General features: G+C 40.5%; 1 pseudogene; it reads right to left on the bottom strand.

The window, feature by feature from the left end:
- Positions 1 to 16,925: 16,925 nt before the first annotated feature.
- Positions 16,926 to 17,870, bottom strand: LOC101715324 (vomeronasal type-1 receptor 90-like; annotated as a pseudogene).
- Between the last annotated feature and the right edge of the window lie 8,670 nt (positions 17,871 to 26,540).

Below are 26,540 nucleotides of genomic sequence, written 5' to 3'. Positions count from 1 at the left end.
GAATAGGGTGGAAGTGCCTAGTCTACCACAAGGACCTCTTTATGACAGCTGAGCTAGTTGTCATATTCCTTTGTGCTGAGTCACTGTCTTCTCAGGCCAAGGGACAATCATTCAAATGTTTTTTTCATACTGATTAAGTATTCCACCTCTGGAATGAATAATTTCTTAAATTTTTCTTATATTCATAATGTTTCAGTCTAATACCCCTTCAAGTGCTCTCCTACTTTTCTTTGCCTTGAATAAAGAGTGGGAGATGCCTGTTGCTTTAAATTAATATCTGGCTCTGCTGTGGCAGCTCATTCCATCCTTTGGCTTTCTATGAATGCAGATGCCCCTGAAGGAGAAGCCTGGCTCTGGGCAAGGATCACTATGCACCTTTGCTTGGAGGAGGAACCTGTAGGGAAAGCCCAGTATGACATTTAACTTTGTGCTGGGAAACTTCCCATGCTCATGGGGAGCTGGCTGCGGAGGACGTATAAAGAGATGAGGGAGGGGCCGGGGATTTAGCTTAGTGGTTTTGCCGCCTGCTGCACAAGCGCAAAGACCGGAGTTTGGTCCCAGGTACAAAAAAAAAAAAAAAGAGAGAGATGAGGGAGAAAGCCTGTGCCCTCAGGGATCATGGACCACAGCATCTTCTTAGGAGCCTGGGGTTACTCTTAGCTTTGCACATTTTGAGACTCACTGGTGTCAACCAGCCCAGGGTTGACTTGGCTCCAAGGGACTGTACAAGCTAAGGCCAAGGGAGATCCCCAAATATCACTTACTTTGGGGGTGAAGGTGGGAGACATATTGCTCTTATAAAGGAAGAGCTAAACATGATTTTTCCATTTTCATATTTATTGGTGTCAACTTGGTTCAGAAACCATGCTCCTTTCTGTGTATGACTTGAAGATTAAATATAAACCTTTTGGGAAAACAAGAAACCTCACCTTGCTGAATGTCAATCACAATGTTCTTATTTCAGAAAGGAACACAAGGAGAGCAGTGTTTGCAAGCTGTGGTTGGTCTCAGGAGTGAGACTGCCTTGGTGTATCCTGGCTCTCACCAGGCCTTTCTCCAGAGCTGTGTCCTGTACCTGCATGTTCGACCTTGGCCAAGATCTGTCTCCAATGCCACATGGACTCCTGGGAATCAAGTGTTCAGGACCTTAGGCCACTCGGGCAAGCTCTGGATTATAGAGCAGGGTGGAGCCAGTGTCTCCAGATGGCTCCCGTGAACAGCCCAGCTTCTGAAGGCAGTCTGTGAGGCCCTTCTTAATGACACTTAGGCTAGGGTACAGGGCACTTGCAGGGACTATGAGATTCAAGGTGGGCTACAAGATGTGGTGGTTTCCTTTTTAAAATTTCAATCTCATTCCCTCTCATTCTCTTCCACTCCCCCTCCCTTTCCCCCTTCTTCTTCTCTCTGGACTTGGGGCCTTTGTACTGAGCTACATTCCCAACCTTTTTTGTACTTTTTTTTTTGGTACCAGGGATTGAACTTGGGACCTTGCACCTGCAAGGCAGGCGCCAGAACCACTGAGCTAAAGCCCCAGCCCTCCCAACCCTCTTTTATTTGTTTAATTTAAGAGACAGTGTCTTGCTAAGTAGCTAAATTGGCCAGATTGGGCTCAAACTTGCAATTCTTCTTCCTCAGCCTTCCAGAGTGCTGGGATCACAGGCATGTCAGCCTACCACAGTGGGCTTAAAAATCTATCTTTGTATTACATAAGTCATATATGATCCTACTTAAAAATATAGATAAGGCAAAAGAAAAATATTAGGACACTTCATTTTGGTTTGTAATGTGAAAAACAGAACTACAGTTTGGCAGTGTGATGTAGGCATGTTACCAAACCTCTCTGACCTTGGATTCTCCATGTGTAACAGGGGACAGCAATCTCTCCCCTCTTGTGAGGGTTACATATGGATATCCCTCAGCACAGGTTGGGGAGTTTTTCAAGGAGCCTGCATTTTGAAGACAACAGGCAAAAATCCTTTGGGCTCAGAGTTTTCCATAGAAAGTGCCTTAAATCTCCCCCAGTGTAGAGTGTATGGAACTTCAAGTGTCGGCTTGTGTGTAGGGCTTAGGATGTGTGAGATATATTTGCCTTTGAAATCTGGGCTTTTATTCAGGGCAGGCAGATGTTCAGGAAAAGCCATGGGATGTGAGAACCAGGCTGGGGCAGCAGATGCTTTGTCACTGTGAGGCTCAGTTTAGGATGTACTTGGCTCATGGAGAAGGTGCAGCCCCCACGAAAGGTCAATGGTGGGTCCCCCCACCCCGAGTTCAGAAACATATGACAGGACTACGCAGGGCCCTGAAGAAGGGTCCATGGTCAATTCTTTTGGTGGCCCTGGACTAAGTTGTCCCTACCTTTGCAGCACCTTGTGTGTCAATTCAGGCTGCATCTTCTTCCCAGTGGACTGGACTCAGGAATTCTATTTCTGTCTCACCCTCATTGTTGAAACCTTTTCAGAATCTCCTTGGCTGAGGGTGCTTTTGTGAACTTCTTTACAGAGCCTCAAGGCATAGTGTGGTCTCTGCCTCCTCCATGAAGCCTTCTCTGATGTTCCAGCCAAAAGTAACCTTTCTATCCCATGACTACCACAGTGCTGGCTCCTCTCTTAGGGCACCAATATCTGATACCATGCATGAATTAGCAGTGACTCTTGTGGTTATGATAGAAGTCTATAAATTGCTTAAGTCAAAAAGTGAATTTGAGGAACTGTAAAGCCTATGTATCTTTCAAACTCAGCTAGATGGAGGTCTAATATGATATCACAGTTACCGTTCTCTCTTCCGCAAGTTCCAGGGCTGGTTCTCATTGGCCTGACTCAGGTCACATGCTCATCTCTGAGCCAATCACTGCACATGGAGGGATCTGATGCTCTAAGTGGTCAGGTTGGGTCACATGTACATGGAGCGTAGAGACTTAGCCAAGTCATTTGAGCTAAGTGTGAAGAGAGGGGTCCCAGCATGAGTGGGCCTGGATGCTGGGCAGCCAATCCAACTACGTTTGCCTCAGTAATCATCAATACATAGGCCGGACCTTACTGCCAGCTGTAGCTCTGTGTGTTCCTGCATGTCCTTGTCCACACGCCCTTTGTGCTAGATGAAGGAGCCAAATATGTCAGAGTGGCCCCAAACAACTTTCTCTCTGTGGCATATTTGGAGAAAGGAGAGGCAGCCCTGCCTTTTCATCTTGAGCCACAGGCATCTATTACCTTTATTCTGACCATGGCAGTAGGTGAGTTCTACTTATCTTGGGAGGACATTTCTACATGATCTGGCCTGGTGCCATTGGAGGGCATGAGCATTGCATTGCTAAGGGTTCAAGACCCAGCAATCACCACCTGGGTTTCAGAATGGCCACTTCCTGGAGCATGCAGGACAGGAATTGGAGAGTTGGGTTCCCTTCCATCACTGAGCCTGGCTGTGAGGTGTGGGTGCTGAAGCTCTGGCCATAGAATAGTATCATCTATTACCACCTATATATCATCTAGGAACCACTTTGATATCACCCTGGGTTTTGGTAAGATAATCCCAGGTACAGAAATGCTGAAAAGCAGTCACAAGGCAGAGATAGGACCCTGTGTACTGGGAGTGACATGTGCCTGGATAGTTAGCAAAGTCCTCTCTGAGAAGGTGACATCTGAGCCCAGAACTAAATGGTGAAAGGAGCCAGCAGTGTGAAGAAGAAAGGCTGCTCCAGGTGGTAAGAACAGCAAGGGCATAGGCCCTGAGGCTTCTCAGAGACTCCCATTTTGGGGAGCAGAGCAAAAGTCAGACCAAGTATTGCTCTGAACTCTGAGAGGCAGGATGGAAGGAGTGTGCAGGACCTGAAGGCTGAGTTGGTAGATTGTGTTCTACTCAAGTGTGACCACTATCAGAAGGATTTAAACTAGCAGACCAGCACCATTGAGATTCTTCTGGAGCGTGAGGGAGCAAAAATAATTTAGGTTACCAGAGAGGGGCAAGCATGGTAGTCAAAGAACCAGGCTGATGCAAGGAGGGCGTGGGCTCACAGGCAGGCCTGGGAAAGAGCCAGGGCCAAACCCTCTTAGGTTACTGTGGGGCACTCAAGACTTGGGATTTTGCAGCCAATCCTTTCTCAGACATTGTAGCAGCTAAGCACTGCTCTCTGCTGGAAACTCTGAGCATTGCACCTGGTGTTTCAGCCTGTACCAATGGAGAAAACTTCCCTGAAAATTTACAGGAGCATCCATAACATGGAAGCTTGCCATCTGGAGTTCTTGAGGTCTTCTCCTGGCCTTGCTAGATCTTTGCTTGCTTGTTTGACCCTAGGGACAAGGATCCCATACTTTCCCTTTGGAGGTAGTCTGTTCTGACCCTGCACAGTTCAGAGCAGCATGACCCTAGAAGGATGCTCTTGGTTTTCTCCTGGTCTCAGCCCTACCCTCTGCACCTCAGGATCACTGTGTGTGTCTGTGTATGTGTACTGACTGGATCCCTGATCCCTGAAAGACTGCTCCAGGCTTCAAGCTGTTCCTTCCCTGCCTGTCTTCCAGAGGGAGGTCCTGGTCAAAGAGAAGCCCTGAGGTGGAGGTGGAGGTCCTAAGAGCCTAGGCATTCACAGAGCATGTGATTTTCTCAAGAAAGTCCCTGCACACTTACCTCTGTGTCACCTGTTCTCTGCCTGCCTGCATCTTGGTGTCTGTGGTCACCTGTAGCAACTCTTGGTCGCCCTGAGGCAGAGGGAGGCTGACAATGGGCCTGGCGACAGCAATGGCAGCAGTGAACACAGGGGCAGGTAGCAAAGCTGTTACAGTTGAATGGGCCAATAATAGTCCAGATTCTTGTGTATGATGAGGAAAGAATTAGCAACTGTACATCCAGGAGTAAGTAGAAAGCAGCTATGTTTATTAAAGATCACAGGAAGTTGTGTTCAGGGACAGTCCCTATCAACAAAGGTTCTGGGGCAACTGAAAAGCACTGCATGCCTGGTCAAAGGGAGCAGCACCAACATTAGAAAGAGGGAAAGAGGGCCGGTAAGTCAGGTTTTTAAAATTTAAAGGCTAGACATCTCTACTTTTGGTCCCCCCACTGAATCTGTCACCTGTGTTTTCACTTAGGGCATTGGCTATCTCCTAGGCATTTGTTATTATTATTATTTTTTTACCGCTTTTAGGATAATGGAAGCAGGAATAACTATTGGGTGCTGAGTAGAGTTAAATGGAGAGAAAGGACCCACTTGGCTTCTTTGTTTCTAACTGTATTAGAGCCAGAGAGGCTAGTGGACCAGGCTGAGGCTTAACAGGAGCTGGGCCTCTCTGTAGGACTGCAGGCTGCCCAGCTCTGGGTTTTCAGAACCTTCTACAGCTGCTTCTCTTCTTCTGCAGTAGCCACAAAAGGTGTTCTCAGGGAGGGCAGGAGGAAAGGAGAGGAGAGTGGAGGATGGAAGAGTGGGCAAGTGATGGAGGAATGGGACCAACTACTGCCTTCCCTTGGTATCTGTGGAGTATTAGTTCTAGGACTTTCCTTGGACACCAAAATCTGCATATGCCTAAGTCTCTTACATAAAAGGGCATTGTATTTGTCCACAACATATGCACATCCTCTTGTATACTTTTTATTTATTGATTGACTTATTTTTTTCCATTAAGTTTATTGGTACATTTTAGGTATAAAATACAGTTACGTTCATCTTTGGGATCTTGTACCTTTACATGACATATCTTGGTACTTATTTTCTTGTTCATTCCCCTGCCCTCCCTTCACCCCCTCCACCCTTCCCTGTTTACAAGGACTTTGTTTCCATTTTTATCTTTTCTCATATTTTTTCTTTTCCCTTCTTTCCTTTCCCCTACCCCTCCCACTTTCCCTACTCCTTTAGACCTTTTCTTCCTATTATATAATATCAATTATACACTTTTTAATTACAATATCAAGATTTAGAGGACATTACCACAGATTTTACAGAATTTAAAAGGATATTGAAAGCACATTACAAAAATCTTTTTTGAAATAAATTTGACAACTTTTATGAAGTAGCTTGGAAGACAAATTAATGAAACTGACTCTGGAAGAAATATAAAATTTGAATAGCACCTATTAAAGAAAGTATATTCCTAGCTTGAAAACCCACCTATATGACAACAACAGGCTCATATACATTTTAACTGATGAATTATATCAAACATTTAAAGCAGAAAAAAGAAGGAACACTTCTCCCCTCATTTTAGGAAATCAACATTGTGCTACTCCTAAAACTAGATAAAGATAATAGAAGAAAAAAGTATGAAGATAGATAAAAATTTGCTTAACAAAATAAACTATTAGAGGTCAGATTCTGCAGTATGTAGAAAGTGGTTTTATTATAGGGATGGCACTGTTGGTTCAGCATTGGAAGATCCACCCCCATAAGTTATTTTAACAGAGGAAAGGAGAAAGCCATATGATCCTATCAGTAGTTGGAGAAAAAGTATTGGACTAAATTCTACAACTGTTCATGGTAAAAGCTATCAGGAGATGAGAAGTAGAACAGAACCTTCTCAACAGATCAAAGACATGTGCTCCATACTTCCAGCAAAAATGCCTTATATGAATGGAAAAGATACAATACTTTTTCCTTAAGGTGGGGAACAAGGTCAGATATGCCTACTTTTCATCTGTCCATTAAACTTTGAAACATAGGCCCAAACCAAAATAGTCTGGCAATAAAAAGAAACAAATAGCATAGGATTGGCAAGGTAGAAGAAAATCTTTATATGTAGATGAAATGATCATCTACAGAGAAAATACTAAGAAATCTCTAGGAGCCCCTAGAACTTGTACCTGAATTTAGCAGGATTAGAAACACAAGGTATACATAAAAATTCAGGTGTATGTATACTTGCTATAAATAAAGAATTGAATATTGAAATTTAAGAGTTATGTAGGGTACAAAGGACCTAGAAAAGTAAAAAGAAAAAGAAAAAAAACTGTTGGAAGATGTTTAGTACCTAATTGTAAGACTTCCTCTAAAGCTACAGTACTCAAGGCAATGTTGGTGTAAGGAAAGACATATAGATCATTGGAATAAAACAGAGAATCTAGAAATAGAACCACACATATATGGTCCACTGAGTTTTGAAAGATTATTTAACATTAACATTTTATAGAATATAAACTCAAATCAAGAGCAGAGGAAAAGATAGTGTTTTCAACAAATGGTACTAGAACGCCTGGTAACCGTATGTAAAAAACTAACCTCAATCCTTTATTTCCATACATAAAAATAACTTGAAAGGATCTATGAACCGAAATATGAAAGCCTAAAAGTATAAAACTTTAAGAAGAAATTATAAGGGAAAATATTCATGAATTTAGGGTAGGCAAGAATTTCCTAGAAAGAAAAAAAATTGATAAATGAGATTCCATCAAAATTTTGAACTTTAAAAGACATCATTAAGACAATGAAAAGTAGTCCTTAACCACAACATATTTATAATACTTATAACCTATGACCAGAATATATATTTCTCCATCAATTTTGAAAGATAGTTTTGCAGGGTACATCAATCTGGGTTGGAAGCTATTTTCCTTTAGGGCTTGAAATACATCACTCCAAGCTCTTCTTGCCTTGAGGGTTTGCATTGAGAAGTCTGCTGTGGTTCTGATGGGCTTTGCTTTGTATGTGATTTGTTTCTTTTCTCTAACTGCTTGTAGAATTTTCTTCTTCTGTTGGGTTTCTGGAATCTTAACTATTATATGCCTATGTGTAGATTTTTTTTTTTTTTTTGATCAAGGCTAGTTGGAGTTCTATATGCCTCACTTATCTATATGTCAAGTTCTTTTCCCCTTCTTGGGAAGTTTTCTGCCATTGCTTCTGTGAACAATTTTTTATGTCGTCTGCACTCTCTTTTGTTTCTTCATTGACTCTGATCAGTCTTACGTTATTCTTCTTTGCATCATCTAGCAACTGCTGGATTGATTTCTTGTGGTCCCTTACAATTTTAAAGAAAGTTTTCTTTTCCTGGTCACTAATTGCAAGCTTATCTTCTGTATCTGAAATTCTGTCCTCACATTGGCTCATTCTGCTGTGTAAACTTTCAATGAAGTTTTTAATCTCCTGGAAATCTGTTTGCATCTGTTTTATGGATTCCATTTGTTTCCTATGTTGGGATTCCATCATGTTCCTCAGCTCCTCTGTTTTTTTATCTGTGTCCTCTCTAGATTTAATAATCATGTATTGCACTGTGGGCACAATCTCTGCTGTTATCTGAGAAATTATTTCTGATTTCATTTTTTCCAAATCCTCTTTTGTTGCCAGTTCAGGGAGTCCAGGTGGTTGAGTATCAGATTGTTCCATCACATTTCCCTTTGGAGTTGCCTTAGGTGATTTGGAAGTCTAGTTTTCAGACTTGTTTATGTGTCTTCTCATTTCAACAGATGCAGCCTGCTGTGCCTTTGTTGAGGCAACTTTTTGCTCACTCAGTGGTCTTCAATTCTCAGCAAGCCACATCGCAGACTTTTCTCTGCTGCTCACCAGTACACTAATTCCTGGGCTCAGAAAGATGACCTTCTTGATCCCTGAGCTGACCTGTTGTCTGGATGGGCTTCTGGCTGGGGCCTGTGCACACTTTGGATGGTATCTAGGTGTGCCACTGGCTAGGGGCCCTAATTACCTGTTGTCTGGCAGGGACTTTGGCTGGGAGCTGTGCACCCCAGTTCCTGGTGTGTGAGCAGCTTCTGGCTAGGGTCTCACGCACTTACTGATGGTATTGGGGCAAACCTCTGACTGTTGCTTGTGTGCCTGTGCAGCTCTTTTCCAGGTGGGCCCTTGGCTTGGGCCAGTGTGCCCCAGCCTCTGGGGTTGGGGCAGAGCCCTGGCTGGGATCTGCTTGTAACTGCGCTGCTCTGGTCCAAACTGCTGCTCCCCCAATTAAGGTGGTCTGGTGTGCCGTTATTGCAGTGATTTTCTTTACTTTTCTGGTGGGCTTTAATTTTCATCAAGGAGCCTCAGAGAGGCCCTCTTTCTGTTGTTCACTTCTGCTCTATCTTCTTGAGCTCAGAACAATGTCCTTTATGACCCCTGCAACTCTGCTGTGTGGATCCAGGTAATGGCTTTGCACAGCCACAGGAAAAGGGGGTTGAGAGGTTGCTGGCACCCATGCAGCTCAACTCCTCTGTGCTAGGGAGGGGGGCTCTGCACCTCAGCACTCTGGGGTGGTGGTATGGCGGCCTAAGAGGTCTGCCTCCTCTGCACTGGGAGAGGGGTGCTCTGCTCCTCAGCACTCTGGGGCAGTGGTACTGGCTGCCCGAGAGGCTCACCTCCTCTGTTGGTGGGGGGGCTCTGCTCTTTGGTGCTCTGGGTGATTGATTGATTTTTTGGGGACAGGATCTTGCTATGTAGTCCAGGCTGGACTTGAACTCACTTTGTAGCCTGTCTGGCCTCAAACTCATGGTAATACTCCTGCTTCAGCCTCCCAAGTGCTAGGATTGTAGGCTCCTATATATTTTAAATCATCTCTAAATGAATGCCAATGACATGGAAATAGTTATACTATATTGTTGAGGAAATGGTGACAAGAATAAAGTCTACATATTCAGTACAGACACAAAACTTTCTGAAATATTTTCAGTAAGTGACCAATTGAATCCACAGAATCCAGGAAGGACCACTATACTTAAGTATAAAGCTCAGTGATTGTTTCCTAGATGTCATTCCATCAGCTGTCACGGAAACAGACTCATCAGGCATTTTGTGAGTACTACATACCAAGCATGGTCTAAGCCTTGAGCCTTCATCAGTGAACCCACTACCCTCCTGGAGCCTACATTCCAGTGAGGAAGCAAGACAACCCACTACTTTCTGAGAGTAACAGTGCTCCAAAAGTGGAGCTGGGGCAAGGCACTGAGGAGGGAAGGCAAGGAGCAGAGGTGGGTAGGGACCCCTCTGGATGGCTGTGGTACTGATTGAACTAAGCCTCAATGATAAAAAGTCTGGAAAAACCCACTTTGGGGAAGGCAGGAACCTCATGCAGAATGAGTTGTTAGAAGAGAAGTATGTGGGTGGTAAGAAGGGAAAGAACATGTCAAAGACAAATATGCTTTTAGTCAGCTCCACATATTCCCTCACACTCCACGCACTCCCCCTGTGGCTGAGCTCCTGCTCAGTCCAGGATCTTGGGAAAGGCTCCAGTGGGCACCACTGATGCCTGGGTTCCAAGTGCAGTCCACCTTTGCCTATTTCTCTGGACAGGTATTTTTGTGCATGAGATGGACCTTCTGGGCCTGGAACAAACTCTGAGATTGCTGCTGAGATCATGGAATCACAGGATGTGAGGTCTTCTTTGTGTGTTCCCTCATGCCCATCTGAGTGCCAGGCACACAGCAGGACCCTAGGAAAGTCATGTCAAATGAGGGATGCCAGGCTGTGGAGAGGGAGAAGAAAGGCTTGGGCAAAGTGATGAGCTTCAACCCAAGGCCCATCTGTTCAAAGACTCCCTTCTGTCCTGCAAGAGGCCTGTTGAGGCTGTGTGCCAGACTGTATAAGCACATCCTGTGGAGAGCTCAAGGATACAGGACAGGCAGGGAAGACATAGAGAAGGGCAATATGAACTCACTGTGAAGCTGTACCTTGAACTCCATGTACACACTATATGTTGTAAACATGAACTAAAAATAATAATAACAATAATAATGAAAACAGGGAAAGGAGATTTAGAGATGGAGGGAGGGAGGTGTGTGGGGAGGCAAAGGAGATTAAAAAGGAATCAAGACGTATTATGTACATGTGCTTATTGCTTAAGATGAATGTAAGCTTCAAGTACTGCAAACATGTGATAATAAAATAAAAATTTTAAAAGTCACATTTTATTGAGGAACTACTGTGTCCCAGGCACTGGAAACATAGTAGTAAACAAAAAAGATAAAAATCCTTTTCATCTTGGAGTTTGTTTCTTTATACAAGGTACTATGGTACCTTGGTTCACTAACTCCAATTCTCTTCATGATTCTTGTCACAAACCAAACTGGGCAAGAACCAAATCAAATTTCCCCATAAGACCAACATTGGACCTAACCGTTGAATTTGATTCAGTTCTTGCCCAACTTGGGTTGCGACCAGAATCATGGAAAGAACCAAGTTCATGAACCAAGGTACCATTGTATAGTCAAAATATAAGGGGACTGTTTAAATTTTTAAAAATTATAGTAAAATACACATTCCCATTAATCCTTCTCAAAGTACTACCTCTTGCTTCAAATGCACTTATCATTCTTGCCACTTTCTGAAGCAGTTCTGAAAGTCCTCTTTCAAGTGTCTTTTGTTATGCTACCCTGGCTGCCTCAATGTCCTGAATAGATTCAGTGTGTTTACCTTTCATGGTCATTTTGACTTTGAGGAGGAGCCAGAGGTCTCACAGTGCCAGATCCAGTGACTAATGTGGATGAGAATACACTGTAATTCTTTTATGAGCCTGCCTTCCTGTTGGATGGCACATCACAGTAGTGTTTACTGTATTTTTGATCACTTCTCATAAAGATTCATGTAAGAGTACTTCCAGGACCACTTGGAAAATGGCAAGAACAGTGGGATAAGTATGTTCAAAGCAAGGGGGAGTATTTTAAGGGGAATTAATGGCAATGTGTCTTTACTCCAAGGTGGGATGTGAGGTGGAAGATAGGTGGAAATGTCCTCCATCAAGGTTGGGAAAATTATAGAAGACACAAAGATGAGTATGGATCTCTTTTATTTTCTTCTGCTTGGATAGCAGTTACAGCCTAGTTTATAAGGAAAAACAAACCTAACATGACACTGACTTATTCAATAGAGAAGTTTATTCTTCTCATACATGTAAGATTTCATACAGGTCTAGTTTGGGAACTGCCTAGTTATCAGGTTTCTGTCTGTCCACTTCATCATTTTATTATGTGGCTTCCATCCTCCCTGCTGCTTCATGGCCCATAATGGTAACTGGATCTCCAACCATCCCATCTGCATTCCACATAGTCAGAGAGAAAGAGTTTAGCTTGTAGTTGACTTAATTTCTTTCACTAGCTTTATCAGAAGGTTGAAGGAGTGATTTCCACCTGCATCTCGCTGTTCAGAATGCCACTGTGAAAAATGATTGTTGTTTTAATATGCAAAGGAAAATAGATTTGTTGTTACAAGTGTGATTGCTGCCAGTTAGCCTAAATACTAAAATAAATTATATACTTGAGTAAATCCAGATCATAAAAGAAGGCCAAAGGAGAAAGGGGTTTGATGTGATGAAAATAAGGGCTTTCCCTACAGCTGTGGTGAGAAGATTTTGTCAATACTAAGAGGCAGAGAGATGACTGACAGGGAGAGGCTGTTGAAAGAATGGACTAAATGTGGTTTTTTTTGAAATTGGAATCTAGAATGTAGCTGTGAATGTTACAGAAGGAATCTCTTGTGGTAGAGGAGGTGATAAAGTGTGGGAATGGGAAGCAGAGAAATCAGTGTGGAGGATCCTCAGAAAACTAAAAATAGAATTCCTGTAGGATCCAGCTACCCCACTCTTGGGTATGTATGCAAAAGAAATGAAGTCAGCATGCAAAAGAGACACCTTCGTGCTCACATTCATTGTAGCACTGTTCATAACAGTGAAGATAAGGAACCAGCCTAGGTGCCTGGGTATAGGCATGTGAGGAAAATATAGTGTAAATACACAGTGGAGTGTTATGCAGCCATGGAGAAAAACTAAATTCTCAGGGAAATGATTGGAACAGGAGGACATCATGTTAATAGAAATTAGCCAGACAGAGAAAGACAAGTTACACATGTTCTCTTTCATATGTGGAGACTTAAAAGATAACCTACAAGTAGAAGAGGGATTATCAGGGACTGGGAAGTAGGCTGAGGGAAGGTTAGGGAGGGGGTGGATGGACATGATCAAAACAGAGTATATGCATATATGGAAACATCACAGGGGATGCCATTACTTTGTAGAATTACTGTGAGTTAATTATAAAAAGCGGACCCAAGGCCTCCAGTGCTCAGAGAGAGATTGAGTCCCTGTTCAATAGGCTCAACCTAGGTCTTTGATTCACTGGCAGGTAAGTCCCTCAAACTTTTTTTTAAAAATGTTGGGATGAAGTCAATAAACTACAAAGGGGCTGCAACCAAAATTCTATGCATGAAGCAAAGAGCTGGGTTGTGGAAGAGGGAGTAATGGCAGGAATTTACTTCCCTGGCAGATGAATCAAGGCCAGCCTCATCCTGTTCTGAGACACAGGACATGTGAATATGGTGAGGTCAGAGGACACATCCCTCAGCTGCTCCTCAGGTCCTAGGAGAGGGCAGGGAGGGCTGACTTGGGATCCCAGTTCTGGGGGTGGCATCTGAGTTTCCCACTGTGGGGTGACTTATCCAAGCCATATCTCTAACCCACGTGCAGGCTGGGCTGGCATGCAGGGACCTGTCCCCGAGTCTCCCAGCTGCCTCAGTGAGTGGTGTCAGAGTCAACCCTGGTCCTTGGCAGTACTGAGCAATTATTTCCAGCTTCTCCAAGTCCTGAGGACCCAACAAGGTCTGGTCTGAGGAACTCTCCTCTTCTAGTTGTTTAACAAGTAATCATAAATTCAAATTCTGTGGCATGTTTTGTTAATCCAAGTCACATACACATATTCAGTAAAAAGCAAAAATACAAAGGAAGTTGAGCTCCTAGGAAAACTTCATTTCAGCCCAAAGCCCATCTCTTCCTCTGGGGCTTCTATATGGGTGTCTCATGTTTGGTGATCAGAACTGTTCCAGAGAAGGCTCAGGCTAGTGTCTCCTCTTCCTGGGGCTCTTCCTTATTGGTGGCCTGGAAGATCCAGCCCTCCTATCTCCTTGGGAGACCTTTGCTGCCCAGCCCCCTTCCCTTCCCCACAACAAGATTCCCCAGGGAGTTGAGACACTCTCCTTACGTCACCCTTGCAATGTGGCCACCTGCAGTTTCATGGAATATTGGCACCTGAGCCCTCTGAGGCAGGTCAGGGAAAACTCTAAGACTTGGGGCAATCTAGTGTAATGTGCACACTAGAGTGTGTACTGGTTATTCTCTGCATTAGGTCAGGCATGCTCTCTCTGCCAGCTGATTACTATCTGCATTAGGTCAGAAGAAAGGATGAGGAAGCTGGGTGTGGTGGTGGACTCCTGTAATACCAGCACTCTGGGAGGCTGAGGTAAAAGGATGATAGGTTTCAGCTCAGCCTGGGCAACTCTGTGTCTTAGTGTGTGCTGTCTCAAAATAGAAAACAAAAAGGGCTGGGAAGTAGCTCAGTGCAACAGTCGTGGGATCAATGCCCAGTTCAAAAACAAAAAAGAAGTGAAAGAAAGGGCAGGGAAGAAGCAGAGCTACTGACAGCCATCAGGCACTGTTGCAGGCATGTGGCTAAGCTCATGGTTTCATCCCTATATACTTGTGGCTGCACATCAGGGAGACATAAAATTCCTCATTTAATGACCAGTTCTGATCCTGCAGCTAGATCGTTAAATGAATTGGTCCCTAAATGTATGTAGTATGTGCATTACAATATTCAGAACAAAGAAATGGTCAAAAGGAGCTCCAACGTGATGACTTTGCCTTTATTTGCATAACTCTTACATGCAATACTGTAATATGTAACAGAACATAAAAGTACAGTCTTGTATTGTACAGTACAGTCAGCAAAAATTATAGTACTATGTAAACAAGGTGCATGGTACAAAAGGACATTAAAACTCTATAAACAAGATGCACAGAATGGTACAAAAAATAGAGATGGGTGACAAATCTGGGTAGCGGGTTGTAAGTCTGAACGGTTGTTAACCAGGTAGGCTGTTAAAGGAGGACCATCTGTATTGGCTGCAGGTCCTGCAAAATACTGGATGTGGGGCCTTGGGAGAGTTTCTTCACCTCTCTGAGACTGGGCTTTCTCATTTGAGAGTTGTGGCTCCTGACCCTGAGGCATTGTGGGGGATATTCAAGCACTGCAGGGCTAGAGGGAGGATTATCTTGGCCTGGAGGTTGGCACAGAGCTTTCTAAACACTTGGTTTTCTTTTCAAGAAGAAAATTTGGGAAAGTAGACAAGATAAGTGTGTTCCCTTTGCCTCCTTCAGTGGCCCTGGACTTTCCCTACTCCTGCAGGTGACTAGGCTGGTCAAGAAGTGGGTAGGTAGATAATATTTAGTGAAGTAAATCAGACATACAAGCTTAAAAATCACCTGGTCTCTCTTATACAAGAAACCCAACATATAAGCAAAGTGCAAAATGAAAGATAAATAATAGGAAGTAGGGAGATGGCTCTTTCTCAAATGAGAAGAGGATCAAGAAATAGGGGGACAGAAAGGGAGGGGTAGGGCATGAAATAAAGAATTAAGATGTTATGCACATGTACTAGTCTCCACGAGGAATGTAATCATTGTGCACTGCAAATATGTAATAATTTTAAAAAACTGAAAAAAAAAGAAATGGATTGGTGGATAATTTGGGCTAGAAGCCCTATGTGGCACCATCTTGCCCTTTGTGGCTCTGCCACAGGGCTGAGTAGGATGGTGCTGAGCCAGGCCACATTCATCTCAGGTTGAATATCTGGGCTTTGGTTTAGAAGAAATTATTACAGATAGCTAGGTTAGAAATTAGTATGCAGTCTGAGAGGAATTGGGCCCTTGAGGAAGTCAGCACAAAAAAATAAAGACATCAGAATTGTGGTTGGAGGGAAATCTGAAGAGAGCTAGGCCTCAGGATGGAGATGCAATGGCCAGGCCTTTGAGATAAACAGCAATTTGAGGTTATACTATAATTAGCATCACCTGGTCCAGAGGACTCAGGTATCAGACACATAGTTGGGTGACCAGAACATCTGGACCTCTATTCCCTTCCCTTTCCCAAAATGCCTTTGTTCTTTCCATGTGCCCTTGCTATGTGACTCATTTCCCTATTGAATCAATATTAGCTAAGCAGGTATACTTGTAATCCTATAGGTTGACTGTAGTTTGACCCATGTTGTACCCACGTTGTGAATCTGCTGTATAAAAAATGTTTTTAAAGAAATTCTAAATTTAGCATGTATCTATTTTGTATGGCTATAAATTCTTCAGCCAGAAGAAAATAATTGTAATGATTTTATTTCATGTTTTCAAAAATGAAAATTACTCTAAATTTTGATGTTGGAAACCCTATAATATTAAAAAAGATATAAGGATGGTTGGAATTATTGAGTTTCTGGTTTCCAAAGCAAGCATAAAGAATTGAGGATTTGAATTTGTGTTATATTCTGCCTTTCACTAATGCCTTTTCTGTATTTATAATGTATAGATTTTCTAAGACTGTGCAATATGGCAAAGGAATGGATAATTAAACTTGTTACCATTTTGTGGTTATTTACTGATATTATTAAAATGTCTAGAGAATTACAACCATAGTAATTTTCTTTCGTGGAATTTGAGGAGATTTTTCCTGCATGATATAAGGACAATGCTTACATGTTATCTCATACAAAGTTACTGATATTCTTTGGACAACTTAGATCTCACACACATTATTTAGCAACTTATTAACATTATCAACTGGTTTCTTCAGATTTCATGTTTTCTTTCTCAAATTATTTTTAAATAAGTTTCTTGAAGTATAACTAAAATAAAATAAATTTTATACATGAAATATCCAAATTAATAAATATCAACATATACATGCAGAACTATAATCATGATAAGCACCAAAATTTTTTTCTGCACATTTAAATTCCCTTCTTCTTAGTCTATTTCTATAACACTTATGATGCGGTTCATTTTTTAGAGTTTGAAACTGGGTAAGAGCTCTAGTTGTAACTATTATTAGAATTAGAAGCCCAAATTTCCTTGGAGAGTTATAGTGCTAAATTATCTAGCATATTCTTGTCAGACACATATATGAAAGTAAATATACTACATAGAAAAAGAATAACTCCATATATTTCAAGGAATCCACAGAAATGTAAAGTATTTGCTCATCTTCAGGGAAATTATCCATCACTGGATAATCAAACTTTTACTGTCTTTGCTCCACATATATATTAAAGTGATTATTTGTTTTTCAGTACTGATTAGTATCAAAGGACTTACTGTGGCATAGCCATTGCCCACCAGCATCTGGACACAGTGATGAAGGGTCACTTTTCTATGACATTCCAGAAGTGAAGGTAATAGCGTAGTCCAAAAAGTACATGACCATAAAGAAACTCATAAGTAACAAAACAGTCCAAATGGCCCTTTGTTCTGGGGATGCCTTTGAAGACAAGCTGTTGCTGCCAAGATGCTGGGATTGTCTTTTATGTCTGAACAAGAGAATCGCCATATATCCACTTGAGAGCACCATGAGCCCTATAAAAGAAACATCTCGGATGGTCATCAGTGAGAAATACATGTACTGGAGTAAGTAACTAATAGGCCAAAGAGAGCAGGATTCAGTGAAAAACATAAGGTGTGAGGTCATATTAGCAGTGGTACCAGTGGAGATTAGGAAAAGACTACTGGTGAACATATTAAAGATCCATAAAAAGAGAAAACAAAAAAGGTTGTAATGTGAGGATTTGTGCTTGAATTTTGCCAAATAGGAGCTTCTGGGGCTAAGGATGATGGCCTGGAGGACACTCAGCTGGCAGGTGGTGCAGATAGAGAGGCCTCTCATCAGTCTGTACAAAGAGAAAACAGATTTACATATGGTATCACTCCCCAAACTCTAAACCCAAACATGTCTCTGGTTATGAAACTCAGGATTAGTAGCATCACTGTATGGATAAATGCCAAGTGCCCAATAGTCAGGTTGTTGGGTTTGGGCCTGTGCTCCAGAAGAAATTTAAGGACATGAAAGAGAAGCAGGACAGTGTTGGCAATGATTCCAATGCTGACTTCTAAGAAAAACATGATATGTAGGCCAATAAACTTGTAAAGTGTGTTGTTTTCATTCATCATCATGGAAGAAGTATATATATAATCTTTGAGGAGAAAAGCACAAAAATTATTCATCTTAAAAATTAACACCTTCATCAACCTCAACCATCACTACACCTTTATTATGGTTGATAAATCCCAACATGTATTTTTCTCCATTCTGTACTCAAGTCCACCTAACTTCCTCCTGGATGCATTATGGCTCCCTTTTCTGTCCCACAGCTTTCCAATCATGGCTGGTTTATGGTTCTTACTGCCTGGCTCACGTAGTAGCTCTGCAGTTAAATTTTCATTTTGTGGAAGGTATTTTTGTATTTTTGCCTCACTTTGATTTTTCAAAGACCCATTCAGTATCTGATTTGCTTTTGAATGTCCACTTATTTATTTAGCATATTAAAGTTTGCTCCTGTGATGTTCCCAGAAAGAACAACAAAACATAATCTGATTTTCTGGTTATGAGCTTTGTGGAGCACATACTATCACAAAGCACATGCCCAAAATGGTTTTGTTTTTCGTGTACTCATAAATGACATAAATTTATTTCCTATACATCTATTTTATGTCAGTTATAACATATATCCTGCTAATGTTGAAAAGAACATCCTTAAGAAATATATAACAACATTAAAGATAATAAATATCTTAAAATAACGAGGTGACATGAATTAAAATATAAATTATAAATTTGTCATTTGTGTGATTTCTCTGAAATTTAGAGTATATTTTACTTTTGTTTTAAACAATTCTATTGTTACCAATATAAAATCTTCTAGAAATGGCAAGGCAAATGTTCAAATCATCAATTGAAAAGATATTACTATATTATTTTCACCATCACTTAGGATGATAATAATTTAGGTAGGGTAGCTGGCTGCAAATGCTATATGTTTGTACAAAATACAAGATATTGTGGCATCAGGGAGTCATTACATGAAACTGGCAAATCTTTGGTGCATCAAAGTTGATCCCCTGCTCCACAGCATTAATCTAAGAAAGCGACAACATTTGATGTATTTATGATCACCAATTTATATTAGCTTCCACCGAGATATGACAGAAAATATAATTGCCTCCAAATTTTATAGCTCACACACATATTAGTGAAAAACATATCATAAATATCTTTGTACTGTATTTGTATATAAGTGATATAACTAGAGGTATAAAGCTTTTTCTGTACTAAAATATTATTTTGTGAGGTAATATGTTCTGGAGAATATAAATTTTCATAAAAACAAGCTAAAATAAATTCTTTATCATGTTGTCATCCAGCCATGCCTGATCAATTCATACCTGCCTAGCATTGCAGTTTAGGAGACCAGTGGATGGGACAGGAACTCTCTCCACCAGCAGAATGATCTCATAACACCTCCTGGAATGAAGCTCTTAGGAGAGAGAAGGCACCTTGCTGGCCTAATGTACCAAGCAAAAAATCTCATTTTACACAGTGAAAGGAATAAGCTACTCTCACAGAAACTTGAGAGTAATAAATAAATGAATAAAGGGCTGGGGATTTAGTTCAGAGGTGCCATGCCTGCCTTGCAAGCACAAGGTCCTGAGTTTGATCCCCGGTACAAAAAAAATTAGTAATAAATAAATGAATAAATAATAAATAAATTGAAGGAAAACTGAGACAGAAGAAAGTCCTGAAGTAGTTCACATTCATAAGGCCACATTGGGAAAGAAGTAGGAAAGGCGTAGTGGGAAGCATATGGAAAAACAGAACATAATTGAAGTAATAAATGTCATAGGGAAATCTATTCATTGTTTTTGAATACTCAACTTTGAGAACTCTTGTAGTAAATAATGAAGGCTGGAATACCATGAGGAGAAATGTAACACAGTTCAGTTTCCCAATAATACCCTGATTAAGGAAGAATTCATTTGAAACATTATGTTATTTTACCATTTTCAAGACCATGGGCAATCTTGTGGTACATAGTGTCATCAAATGGGCCAGAACTAATTTAGAATGCTCAGGGTGATTCACTTAGCCAGTGGCCAAGAGAGAACACAAGTACAATATAAAGAGAACTGTCCTCAGAGCTTTCTTTCTATGGCCTTTTGAGTGGTCAGATTACAGGGTGAAGGAAAGTACGGAGCACATGTTTCCCTTCTCAGATGGAATATAAACATAATCCACATATTGTTCTTGTCATCAATCAATTGAGTACTCTTTGCTCTATTTAGGCAAAGAACATGAATTAGCAAAGTATAACTCGGCTGGTGGATCTGTACTTTAACTGCCAATGGCCTTGAACATTCTGGGCTCTGAATGTCTATAGCCCTCAGTGTTTAGTGTTCCACATCTGGTTTTTAGGTTCCTCATTGTTGCTGCTGGACAATACCACCAGTCAGTACCAGTTAATGCCAGTTACCATCTATTGAAACTGCTAGTTGCTGGTCTGTGCTACTGTTAGACACTGCTGCTATTCAACAACAATCAGTGCTAATGGCTTTTTCACTACCAGTTGCTGCCTCTTGTCACCATCCCCATTATTGCCTCTGATGGGATTGGTCTCTGGTCAGTTCTGGCTGGGACCACTGCTTACTACTACTGCTGGTCTTGGTCACCAATATCCATGATTTCTGCCACCAGTTTCTAGAACTCTTTTGAACTAGCAGTACCTAGTGTTTGTATCTCTTTTTAAAGCAAGGTCCTCTGACAACATGACCCAGGATGAAAATCTTGAATAGATTTAAAGGACTTTCCAAGCCAACACTATCCTAGAAACAAATGAATGCATAGATTTACAGGACCACTGAGTAGCAAGGTTCTATTTAGACAGGACAACAAAACAGAAGGAGACCTCCTAGACTAACCTGAGAATTATGAAAGAATTGGTCTAAATTTATGCCTGCAGCTTGCTGATTGGCCCAAATTAAAACTTCTGATTCAGTCTTAATGATTGGCCCAAATTAAATTCTGCTATTTGGCTCAAATTCAAGACTGCTGTAGTCCGATATCTTCTTGGGTGGTTTTGGGGTATAGAGGGCTGATCCACCAGTTATGATAAAAGTTTGGGGGAACATACGGCTGCTTAATTGACAGCTGCTGCACCTCTGCAAAAATGGTGGAGTTAGGCCAGGGATTTAGCTCAGCAGCACCGTGCCTGCCTTGTAAGTGCAAGGTCCTGAGTTTGATCCCCCCTACAAAAAAAAAAAAAAAATGGTGGAGCTAATCTAGGTATAGCTGTCCCTTTTAGGGAAGCTGCACGGGGTCTAGCCATGTTGATCATGGTTTATTTGGGCTTGGGAACCTTGGGGATGTCAACAATTGCTCCAGATTCCTTCTTGATCTCTCCTGATAGGTGCAATTCCCTGTAAACCCCTTCAGAGAGGCAGTAGCTGCACCTAGGAGTGGCACTGTGGCTGTCAGGCAAGATGTACCTTCTGTCAGAGCAGCTCAAAGCTCAGCCACAAATTAACTTCAGGTGGCAGATGGACACTGAGGCAATTTTTTTAGTTCTTTCTCAGAATACTAAGGGAGTGTGAAGAAGAGTGAGGGGAAAGGGTATGACAGCTGTCCGTAGAAACATGACCCCTTCTAGATCTTCAAAAAAAATGAAAATGTTAGGCCATCAGTTCTACTCAGACAGGAGAATGATTCATATCTAGGACTTAACTAGGTGCCTTAGATACACAAAAGGGCCTAGTTGGGTGTGTTACTACAATACCCTATAGGTCAACTTCACATCATAGGTATAAACACAAATTTAAAAGTTTCAGTGCAAAGTGACAAGATAATATCTTCCTTGTGAATTGATTTAGCAATCAAATAAAGACATTTAACTCTGAAAAATGAATGCAAAACTGAAATTAGCTGATTTACTGTTTTATATATAAAGACCCACTAATTTTATGTTATTAAATTAAACCATTAAAAGTACTAATAAAATAATTTATCCTTGCATTACAGAGTAAACCATCCTCTGGGATGAGTGATGGTTGTAGCTAGATAGCTCCTCTGAGTATACCAAATTCTTCACTAGGCTTCTTTTCCTAGCCTGCCTAGGACTCTCCCACCTTCTGATTCTTCATTTCTGGAATAAGGTGACACTTACCTACAGGGATGTCGGGGTTTGGGGTTCAGTGCACACGAGAAGAACTTGCGTAGTTTTACGTTAAAGATCTCAGTGTATTTCTCCATAAGCCTGTACTTTCGGTGTTTGTAGAAAGGTAACAAGATCCCACTGGGGAGGACAGAAACATGAAATCCTCAGTGGGACATTTCAATTGTCTATTAATTTTCTCTTGCTCTCTGCAAGAGATCACAGCCATCTCAAGAGAGCTATGTTCAAAACTTTTCTCTAAGTTCCCTGGACACATAAGTGTTAGGGAGCAGATGGGCATTATCATGTAGATGATAGCAATTCTTTCATTTTGATCCTAAGTTTAACTGAGTCTAAATTCAAATAATGCCTTCTAATGTCTCTGCTCAGTAGTTAGAGATTCCTGGAAGTTTCTTTGAGGGCCCTTTCCCAACAAGGTGTCACAGGCACACTCTTCACTTGTCCATTTTCACGTGGAGACACTGGTTTTTAGGGATTACTGGTCACATATCCTATGTTTTCAAGTTCTTAGCTTGTGATTTAGAACAATGAGTTTAAAAAGATAAAATGCCCTTAATCTCATTCATGAGTCAGAAGTCCTTATGGCCTAATCACCTTTTGAAAGCTCTACCTCTCACCTCTCTAAGCCTTCACATAAGCCATTAAATTTCAAAAACTACTCTTTTTGGTACTGGGAATTCAACCTAGGGCTTTCATACCAAACCACATCCAATACCCTTTTATTTTTTATTTTGAGATACGGTGTTGTTAAGTTACATAGGTAGTACTCAAACTTGTAATTCTCCTGCTTCCACCTTTCAGAGTGCTGGGATTATAAGCATGTACTGTGGTACTCTGCTTCAGCCCCTACATTTTGCAGGGGGCAAACTCAAGCAATAGCACAACTTATAATAAGAAGCATGGTCAGTGGTGAAATATAAAATGTTTTCATCACTAGGTCAAGAAAGGAGAGCAAAGATACCTATTTTACCATTTATCTTCAGTATAATACTATTGTTCTAATGTAAAACAATGAAAGATTTAAAAGAAAAGACATATGAAAAATCAAGCAATTCATTCCTTACACACAAACAACATGCTCATGAATAAAGAAGATACAATGTTGTATTCATCAGAAATACAACTAAAACTAAGAAAATTAAGTAAAAGTCCCAAATAAACATTTATAAATGTCAATTGAAATTCTATTTATCAGTCTAAAGGAAAATAAAATTTAGACATACTATTAGAATGAGCTAAGTTTTTGGGGGAGTGTACTGGAGATTAAACTCAGGGATGCCATACTACTGAGCTACATTTCTAGCTCTATTATTTTATCTTTGAAAAAGATTTGTATTAATTCCTGTCATTTTGTTGTTTTTCTGTTAGATCTTTACTAATTCTCCCTTGATTTTCAAGTATTTCTCTTCTATGTCTGGGATCACTTTAAGTATCTTCTGGAATACTGTCTTAATGGTCATGATTTCCCTGTGTTTATTGCTTGTCTTGGAAAGCTTTTAGTTCTCCTTCAGTTTGGAAAGATTGCTTTGCTGGATATAGTAACTGAGGTGGACAGTCACTTAGTTCCCTTCTGAAATGTACCACTCAGTTCCCTTCTGGCTTTTATACTTTCTTCAGAGAAGTCTGTAGTTACTATGAAATGGATTTGATTTATAAATTATGTGGTATTTTTTCTTTGTGGCTTTCATTATTCTTTTTGTGCTGTGACCAGTTTCATTTAAAAAATGATCTAATGAGGGAAGGTTATTTCCTGCTCTTTCCTCTTTAGGATTGTAAATGTCTCCTATACATTCATGCCCTTATCTTTCTGAAGATTTGAGAAGTTTTCTGCTGTTATTTTACTGAAGAGATTTTGTAGACCTTTATTCTGTACCTCAGCCTCCAGTTGATATTTGATGCCACTGTTGTCACTAAGTTTATTACTATAGCTAAGGTGACATTGTTGTTGCTGTGAATTGGTTTTCTTTGTATGCCAATATTTGGATTTCTTGGGGATCATAAACAATACTGTGGCTTACTCCCAAAGAACCAGGCACTGGACCAAAGAAGCCACAAATGCCAGGATAAAAAACCAGCAAACAAAAAAATAGAAACATGAAAACATAAGGCAACAGAATGCCTCCAAAAACTCCCAACTCCCCCAAATCCAGTTCAGGGAGAATTGAGGGGGAGGAAATCAGAAGCTACACAACAGAAAGGGCATCAGTGGAGGTAAAATAATTCAATAGGTGCATGGAAAGCTGAAAGAAGATGCAATTACAGTAATCAGATGATGACTCTAACAAAACAAATGATCAGTGAGTCTAGAGAAGACACTAATAAAAATCTAGTGGAGCTAAGAAAGAAGTGCAAAACATGAATACCCAGCATAGGAAAGAATGGTAGTCTGTCAGAAAGTTCCAAATAGAAATCTAGATTAAAAACACAATTGAAAGTATGGGCAGTACCCGGGAGGAAGCTCCTCTGCTGCCATTCCATGCTCCTAGGGCAGAGAAGCTGAGCCAGTCCCAGCACCTAGAAGTAAGCTCCCCCACCACCATTCCATGCTCCTAGGGCAGAGAAGGTGAGCCATGCAGGTGCCAGAAGTACCCATCCCCCGTGGAAATGAGAAGAAATGTAAACAAGCCTCAAAAACAGACTTCCAGATCACCTACAGCAAGCCCAAAGGGAAATGAGATGGAACAATCTGATACTCAACCAACTGGACTCTCTAAACTGACAACAAAAGAAGATCTGGGAAAAATGAAATCAGAAATAATTACTCAGATAACAGCAAAGATTGTGCTCATAGTGCAAGGCATGATTAATAAATCTAGAGAGGATACAGATTAAAAAATAGAGGATCTGAGGAACATGATGGAATCCCAACATAGGAAACAAACAGAATCCATAAAACAGATGCAAATATATTTCCAGGAGATTAAAATCTCCATTGAAAGTCTGAGCAGCAGAACGAACCAATGTGAGGATAGAATTTCAGATATAGAAGATAAGATTGCAGTTAATGACCAGGAAAAGAAAAATTGCTTTAAAATTGTAAGGGAACATGAGAAATCAATCTAGCAGCTGCTAGACAATGCAAAGAAGAATAACACAAGACTGATTGGAGTCAATGAAGAAATAGGAGAGAGTGAAGATGGCATAAAAAACTGTTCACAGAAGTGATGGCAGAAAACTTCCCAAGCAGGGGAAAAGAACTTGACATACAGATAAGTGAGGCATATAGGACACCAGCTAGACTTGATCAAAAAAAATCTACATATAGGCATATAATAGGATTCCAGAAATCCAACAGAAGAACAAAATTCTACAAGCAGTGAGAGAAAAGAAACAAATCACATACAAAAGAAAGCCTGTCAGAATCATAGCACACTTCTCAATGCAAACCCTCAAGGCAAGAAGAGCTTGGAGTGATGTATTTCAAGCCCTAAAGGAAAACAGCCTCCAACTCAGATTGATGTACCCTGCAAAACTATCTTTCAAAATTGATGCAGAAATAAGATACTTATAAGAGCACCTCAGGAACTTCATGAATACCAAACCGGCACTCCAAAAAATTTTAGACAATATCTTAGGAACAGACAATGAGGATTACAACCCCAGGAAGCCCAGAAGAATGAATCCATTGGGCGTGACAAATTAAATGCAAAGGGGGAAAATCCAACAAAAAGAAAAAGTCATGACAAGGCTTTTAAAACTTTTAACTTCATCTCCCTAATGAGTGTATAATTCAATCTTGTTATTATAATGATTAGTATTTTTCTGATTCTAGAGTTGCACTACTTTCCTTGTGCTGTACTGGCTATTTATCATCTTCTTATGTCTACTTTTTAACTGGGTTGTCTAGTAATGAGCTGTAAGAGTTCTTTATTTATTCTGGTCATAGGTTATATGCATTGGAAATATGGTCTGTTTAAGGACTGCTTTTCATTTTAACAATGTCATTTAAAGTTCTAGATTTTGATGGAATCTCATTTATCAATTTTTTTCTTTTATACATCATTTTTTTTGTATCCTAAGAAGTTCTTGCCTACTCTAAATTCATAAACATTTTCCCTTATAATTTCTTCTTAAAGTTTTAAACTTTTAGGCTTTCATATTTCTGTTCATAGATCCCTTCAAGTTATTTTTATGTGTGGAAATAAAGGGTTGAGGTTAATTTTTTAATATATGGATACCAGATGTTCTAGAGCCGTTTGCTGAAAACACTATCTTTTCTTCTGCTCTTGAATTGAGTTTATATTCTATAAAATGTTAATATTAAATAATCTTTCAAAACTCGGTGGACCATATATGTGTGGTTCTATTTCTAGATTCTCTGTTTTATCCCAATGATCTATATGTCTTTCCTTACACCAAAACTGCCTTGATTACTGTAGCTTTAGAAGAAGTCTTAAAATTAGGTACTAAACATCTTCCAACACTGTTTTTTTAAAAAAACTTTTCTAGGTCCTTTGTACTCCTACATAACTTTCAAATTTCAATATCCAATTCTTCATTTATAGAAAGTATACACCGATCTGAATTTTTATATATACCTTGTGTTTTCTAATCCTGCTAAATTCAAATACAAGTTCTAGGGGCTCCTAGAGATTTCTTAGTATTTTCTCTGTAGATGATC

This window comes from Heterocephalus glaber, unplaced genomic scaffold, assembly GCF_053883595.1.
Source record: "Heterocephalus glaber isolate CG9 unplaced genomic scaffold, H.glaber_assembly_v1.0 deba00001428, whole genome shotgun sequence".
Lineage (NCBI taxonomy): Eukaryota > Metazoa > Chordata > Mammalia > Rodentia > Bathyergidae > Heterocephalus > Heterocephalus glaber.
This window is presented reverse-complemented; position numbering and strand designations above follow the sequence as displayed.